Consider the following 7,959-nt stretch of genomic DNA (forward strand, 5'->3'; position numbering starts at 1 on the left):
AAGTGTCCATCTGGACACAGGTATGAGCAGAGCCGAGGCACGCCACAGAAACAGCTTTGGCAGGGATGGTGTCCCAGGCCCTCAGCTCTCGGCGCCCTTTCAGTCTGATTTCAAGCTCAAAAGCTGCTCAGAGGCACAGCTTCTCCCGCAGGTGGCCGATTTCCTGAAGAACCGCCTCCCCCAGGCTCCCAGTCAGGGGCGCCTGCTTCCCGTCACCCCCTCCCACCAAGGGCGAATGATCGGGAATCTTTGTCAGAGAGGAGCTTGGCTACAAATGACCGCTCTTGGCTTTTCCAGGCCCTGTGCGGCCTGGGGCTCTGGGTCCACAGTCAGCAAGCCTTTCCCGGTCCCTCCCCCTCTCCCCTCCTCATGGCAGAGCCTTGAATTCTGAACTTCTTCCTCCCTCATAGCTCTTCAACTTGACCTCACGCTGTGGCAGTCAAATGAAAATGCAAGGCAATATTATTGTACCAAATTGTTTACAAAATAGAAAACTGGAGAGGAAACGCTGTTTTGTTTTCTGAACAGTGAGAAATCTGAGCAGACCTACTTATTTCCAATTCTCTGATTTTTCCAAGTGTACATAAGAAGGCCATTGAGATGGCCTTGCAGGAGGCTTGTTTTGGCTTTGAAGCAAGCCTTCCTCCTTCCGTTGGTAAGTAATAGATTCTGAATTTAAAAAAAAAAAAAATCCCACTGCATTCTGAATTTCCAAACCAGCATAACCCATTTCTTATTCTAAACAAGGGAGCCAACATTTATCTTCGGGGCCAAGATGTCAGTGTTAAAAAAATGTTTTAGAACAGAAAATATCACACCCATGTGCAAGCCTGGCACGGACGGCTCCCGGCATTGGCTGATAATTGCTGTGCTCATGCTTTTTCCTTAGCGCTTTCGTTGTTTCTCTCCGTGGAAGCTTTAGGAAGCCATCTCTGTTTTCATTCCAGCGTGGCTTCCACCAGATTCAAGTTTTCAAAATGGCACCAGAAACGTCTTATCAATTTCCCCAGGACCTGGTGAGATGGAACCTGTGAGATGATCCTGTTCCCTTAGGAGACGCACGTTTGAGCCAAGTAATCGTACGGATACTCGGGCCCATCTGTGAGGCTGCGCGGATCTGGGGTAATGGGTGACACGTTGGGCTTGCGGTATGTTGGGCTTCGCTGTGACCCCGATTTGCCTGCCCTCCGCAGATCACTGTTCAGCCACCAGCATCCCACATCCTGTAGTCTTTTCCATTTGCTGCTTTATGGATGGGCAGGTCACCGGACAGCAGCTGCCGGGACGGAGCTGGCCCCGCGGGTCTGCCGTTCTCCCTCGGCTGTCCTCTGATGCCCCACCCCATCCAGCCTTGCTTGCATGTCGCCAATACTGAGGGGGGGGGTCGCATCTCATTTGAGCACTGTTTTATCTGCTTATTTTACACACAGATGTGAGTACAATTCTCTCTACATTACATAAGTATTCCAGCTTTCATTCCAACTGTCTTCAGTACTTACTACAACAGACAGGCAAATAGCCAGCCCCCATGGTGCTGGAAATGCCTTTCCCCATACCTTGCTCTTCAAAGGCTGTCATAAATGGAATGTTATGAAATAAAACAAGACTGGCGGGGGTTCCGATAAAGTCACCCCAAATTACTCAAATGTCTCTCCGAACTATTTCATATATTCTGGACGTGTACTGGCAGTGGTGGGGGAACGTGTTCTTCTCTGTTCCCAGTTTTGGCTCCTCCAAATGAAATATTAATAGTATTACTATAGCTGCATTGGGCACGAGGAAGAAACTTCCAGTAATAAGGCGGGCTTACAGCAATGTTTGTATTCATTGCAAGTTAGCAGCACTACGATTGATGTAGTGTGCTGGGTCTGTATTCCCCCGGCACATAAATTGGTCAGGGAGTTCCTGAAACCCTGGAGGATAATTCATTCTCCCAAATGAAGGTTCCGCAGGAAAAGTGAATACAGTGCTGTGTCAGCCAAGGCTTGCCCCTGCCCATCAGGTCTCCATGATTTATCCCAGAGGCAAATGACTCACTGCTGGTGTCCTGCGCATAATTAATGGCATTTTGTAAGTGCAAAGACTGCGTGTCTGAGCGCGCACAATTTTAGCCGGACTGATGCCTGCGGTGGTTCTGGTGGGCTTCGTGGAGAGGATTGCCAGGTAGAGTCAGAGGCAAACCACAGCAAGGTGGGAATGTGGAGGCGTCAGCTCAGCTGCTGTAACAAACAGCATAGCCTGGGGCCACCTCCACACATGTTTCTCATGGTTCCAGGGCCTGACATCCAACACCAGGTGTTTACCGGGTTGCGTTCTGGTTAAGGTACTCTTCTAGATTCACAAACAGCCTCTTTCTTGGATCCTCACATGGAGGAAGGAGAGAGCATCTCCCTCCCGCCTGTTCTCCTAAGGGCACTAGTCCCCGTCATGAGCGCTCCACCACCCTGGCCGAATGACCTCCGCAGAGCTCTGCCTCCAGAGACCATCACGCCGGAAGGTAGGGTTTCAGCGTGTGGCTTTTAAGGGGGACACACACATTCAGGCCAGAGTACAAAGTGATGAGCGTCGATGTCCCTTTGGGAGATGAAGAGGATGACTACGGAGGACGGGCGGGGAGGTGAGGCGGGCAGGGGCAGCCGCCGTGATGGGCTACGCTGGCTGGGAGTGGTGAGAAGCCCACCTCTGCCTGCCACAGTGAGGGCATTTGGAAGTATAAACAGCACTCCATGCCCCCCAGCTTGCTGCGCCCTCACGTTAAATAGCTAAGCTGAAGTTTGTGGTTTCAGGTTCAAAACTGAGGGAAACTATGACTCATGGTTGAGCTTAAACCCTGAGGAGAGTCTAGGAGGAGAGAGTTCTGGGGAGCAGACGGCATGCATGAGGGTAGGACTTCTGCCTTGCCCCTCTGTGTGACTGGAGAATTTTGGAAAATGAAAGCTCTTTCGGTAGACCCAGAGGTGGTTACCACACAAGTCACCAAGATTCATGAGGTGAGAAAGCTCTGTCAGCTCCTTGGATGAAACTTCTATTCACCAGTGGCGCCGTTACTCTCATCTATGCACGAGGTGTCCTGGTGAAGGAGGTTCCTTCTCCATCAGAAGACTTGCTGCTTTAGGATCATTCAGGATTTGTGCAGAATTATGGGCTCAGAAATCATTTCCCATCCATGCGGGACTTATGTAGAGTGATTCACTGTTTCTTGGTCCCCGGCTCCCCATTATCTCCCTGGCTCCCAGTCCCACAATCAGAGGGATTGGCAAGCTTTTCCCGGAAAGGGCCAAAAAGCAACTATTTTCAGTTTTGTGGGCCCTATGGTCCCATAGTATCTCTTCAACTGTGCTGTTACTGGGTAAAGTAGCCAGGGACATAGGCACACAAATGGTATGGCTGTGTTTCTATAAAGCTTTATTGACAAGAACAGAAGGAGGGCGGGATTTGGCTCCTTGGTTTGCTGATTCCTGCCCTAGATGTTGTTGGTAGGTCTGTTGGTTCAGGCAAGAAGTCATTCATGTATTTAACAAAATCTCACTATGCATCTGCTCTGTGCTCTAATCTGTCCACAGTTCTAGCTGTGGGTTAGATCAGTGAACACAGACAAGAATTTGTAGAGCTCTGTGCTCTTAGAACTTATATCTTTATTGGGGAGATAGCAAACCACGGGTTGGATTCCCTTCTATACCTCTGTTCTCCCCCTTTCTCAGTCCACCCCAGAGAGGCTCTGTGCCCCTGCTGGTCCACGGGGACAGCATCAATACACTGCTGTGTCCACCCTCCTCCCATTGCATCCAGTCCATGAAAGACAGAGGCAAGAAGGGATTTTATTCCTCCTGCTCCTGAAATATCTGGTCTATTATACCTACTTGGGTATACATCTGTGTACAGATACCTTGAGCTGCGTCTGTCTGTGTGTTTCTAAGCCACATAATGTCCTCCAGAGAGCGTGCTGGAGGCCTGATAACAGTGGTGGAGAATATGAAGTCAGACTGATGTGGTGTTACTTTAAGAGGATGGAGTCAGACATACGGGGCCACCTTCTTGGAGCCTCTCTTCTCATGTGTACATGGAAAATAATAAAAAGAGCTGCCAACCCCATAGGGTTATGGAGAGTATTAAATGTGATAATGCAGGTAAGGTGTTTGGTACAGGGTCTGGCACACAGAAAAGATTCAGTAAATAGTAGCAATGATCAATATATTGTATGTGGTATATTGCCACTTATGTGGGCAAGTTACCTTAAATACTGTGCTTATTATGAGCACATCATGAGCACCGCAGACCTGAGGGCAGGTGCCTCGAGAGAGATCCAGTGGGCTGCAGTTTCCAAGTCTGGAGACTCTCTGGGTACTTCTGGGATGAATGCCCCCCACTCTGCCCTGCCCCATGCCCATCACTCACGTCCAGCTTCTGCCTCCCTCTGCTCTGATTTGACAACCTAGATTCACTCATCACCTTTACATTATCTAGAAACTGGTTTAAATTACTTTTTCTTTGATGGCTCCCCTTGGTTTCCTTCACTGGTGTGAGATCCTACATTTTTTTATTCCTTCCATATTATTTTAATGGAGTCTCAGGAGAAAAGAGAGTTCTGGGGCTCAGTTTTCACCTGGAAGGCTACCGATAGGTTTTTTCAGTTTTTTAAAAAGCTTCATTCTTTAAAAAATTAATGTTTAATTGTGGTAAAATATAGATAACATAAAATTTATCATCTTAACCATTTTAAAGGTATAGCTCCATAGTTTGACGTTCATTCACATTGTTGGGCAACCGCCATCCATCTCCAGAGCTCTTTTCATCTTGTAAATTGCAGCTCTGTCTCCACTAAACAGTGGTCCTCCATCCTGCGTCTCACTCACGGCCATTCTTCTCTCTGTCTTCATGAATGTAATTACTCCAAGGACCTCACATAAGTGGGATCATACAGTATTTGTCCTTTTGCGACTGGCGTGTTTCCCTTAGCACAACGTCCTCAAGCTTTATCCATATTGTAGTGTTACTTTCTAAGGCTGGACAATATCCCCTTGTACATATAGATCATATTTTGTTTATCCATTTATCCATCAGTGGAAACTTGGGTTGCTTCCAACTTTTGGCTATTGTGAGTCATGCCACTTCAGAGATGGCTGTTCAAACACTGTTGAGTTTTGCAAGGGCTGCTATGCAAGAGAGCCCAGCCACTCATCCCCAAATCAGATGTATCTGTGTGTACATTTCCCATTGCACTGAGATAAATCATCATCCTCATCACCATCACATTGCCATCCATATAATGCCCCAGGCCCATTATCATAATCCAAGAGGTAGCTCAAAGAGTTTGAGCTCCAGAGAGATTAAGTGACTTCCCTAAGCTACTCAAAGGCACAACTAAACTCACGGAATAGTTCCATCATCTTGAAAGACATTGCTGAACCCTTTCGTTTGCATTGATACTATTGTGGGTTGGTTAGGTAGGGATGGCCACTGAATGATTATCTCTAAGCTGGTAACTTTAACACAACATTTCCTGATAAGACAGACTGGTACTATAAATTTCATGTGGGAAAAAAAAAAAGAAATTGAAGTTTCTGCCAGCTATGACATGACAGAATATCAGAGAAGATTCAACTATAAAAATGATATTCATTCCTCTATGTTTTCACGGAGGGGAACAAGGTAAGTGATCTTGGGTTGTTGGCACTTTTTCTCCCATTTGTATATTCCTTCTAAACATGAGCATTCTGTTGTTTATTCATCTATTAATGACAGCTGATTATCAAACCGTAAATATATATGTTGGATCTAATGGTTTGTGAATGTTAAGCATCAGACAGTAATATTCATGGGTATTTAGAGAACTCTACAGCTTCATCCCAATGACTATCTAGCTTGTCAGTCTTGTGTAGAATTATCTGATTCTTTGTGCTGTCAGCCGAATCATGTGTTCGGCAGAAAGCAGACTTTTTTCTACCCCCATTATTGCTATTTTTTTCTTCCTGTCAGTAAACAGATTCAAAAAAAGGGAGAAGAAAACACAACTCTCTTGTGTAATCTAGCCTACAGATATCACATTTTCCCTATGTCTTTTGGAAAATAGCAAATGTGATTTCTTAAGGCTTTCCATTTTCAAATCATTTCAGGCACATTAGCAGATCTGTGGGCCCTCGGTACTTCTGCACTGTGTATCGGAGAAAGTAACAGATTTGAAGATGCTGAACTTCAAATCAAAGGACCTTCGTCCTTCAACCTGGAAGTTCCGTGGTACTTATTTAAAATTAAAAAATATTTGGCCACTAGCTGTTTGCTCCCTGAATGCCAAGATCCATTTATTTATTTTCTTAGCAGAGCTGGAGTAGCCTGGCGTTTAAGCTTTCACAGTATGCTAATATGTGCCGGAGAAAGACACACTGGTCCCCAGGGTGCAACCAGGAGCCTTTGAGAACTTTTCTTAAAATGTCTTCATTCTTCCATTCACCCAGAAAACAGTGATTAAACACCTGCCAGTGCCAGGTCTGCACTCACCTCTGGGGGAATGGGAGGTGCCAAGACCGGTAGAATGGGAGGCAACATGGCCGAGCAGGAAGGGCGTGGTCGGAAGCCCGGCCTGCCTCCCTGCAGTGTGTGTGGCCTTCGCCTCCCCAGCCCTTCCTCTCTGGCCGGGATGGCGACACCCATCCCAGGGAGCTGGATGATGAGCTGTGTGGTCTGCCAATGGCTCATGGTGCGGAGCTGCGACCCTCAGGCTTATTTGCTCTTGGTTTATTTCCATTTCTTTCAGGCCCCTTGACCCCTTCTGTTCCACACACTCTGCCAACTGTGCTTTCTTCTCCGCCTCCATTTTTGCTGTTGCATTGGACCATACTGACCCTCAAACTCCGCGTTTCCTCCCCAACCCCCCACTGCCCTGCTGTCTTCTTATCTCTCTGCTCCTTTCTTTTCTGGGGTCCTTGCCATCTCTTTCTTTTTCCTTTCTGCCTTCCTTTTTTTTTTTTTTTTTTCTTTTCAAATTCTATTTAAATTCTAATTAGTTAACCTATAGTGTAATTTGGTTTCAGGAGTTGAATTTAGGGATTCATCACTCATACAGGACACCCAGTGCTCAGCATAACAAGTGCCCTCCTTAATGCCCATCCCCCATCCAGCACACCCCCCCATCCTACCTCCCTCAACCCTCAGTTTGTTCTCTATCCTTAAGAGTCGGTTATAGCTCGCTTCCCTCTTTCTTTTTTTCCCTTCCCATATGTTCATTTGTTTTGTTTCCTTGCCCTCTCTTCTTTTTCTTGCTCTCTCTCTTTTTCTCTTCTAAAGGGTAGATTTTCAGTCTCTGCTCATTTCTCTCTTTAAGATACTGCTTTTTTTTTTTTTTTTTTTTAAAGCACTGACCGTCCTTCAGGTCCATCTTATTCTTCAGGCATCATTAACGTTCATTTTCCTGGCTTCAGTCTTCATCCTGAATCTGATGACCCCAAAGTTCACATTGCTGTATTCAATTTTCCACCAAACACCTAACTGGATGCTCACCTTCAACTCAAAGCCTCTTCCTTTCCAAACTAGCTCCCTGCTAGATTCCACCATGTCCCCTCGCCCCCATTGGTAGCACCATTTTCTCAATTATTTGCAAAGGAGATGTTAGAGTCAAACTTAATTTTTTTCTTTTCTTTAACTGCTTTCTCATATACTCATATGATTTTTATTGATTCTTTCAAAATATCGATTAAGTTAACAAGAGACAATACCAACTTCTAAGAACACCTTTATTTTTTATTTTTATTTATTTATTTATTTATATTTTTATTTTTTTTTAAAGATTTTATTTATTTATTTGACAGAGAGAAATCACAAGTAGATGGAGAGGCAGGCAGAGAGAGAGAGGGAAGCAGGCTCTCTGCTGAGCAGAGAGCCCGATGCGGGACTCGATCCCAGGACTCTGAGATCATGACCTGGGTGGCTCAGTGGGTTAAGCCACTGCCTTCGGCCCAGGTCATG

This window comes from Mustela nigripes, chromosome 4 (assembly GCF_022355385.1).
Source record: "Mustela nigripes isolate SB6536 chromosome 4, MUSNIG.SB6536, whole genome shotgun sequence".
Taxonomy (NCBI): Eukaryota; Metazoa; Chordata; class Mammalia; order Carnivora; family Mustelidae; genus Mustela; species Mustela nigripes.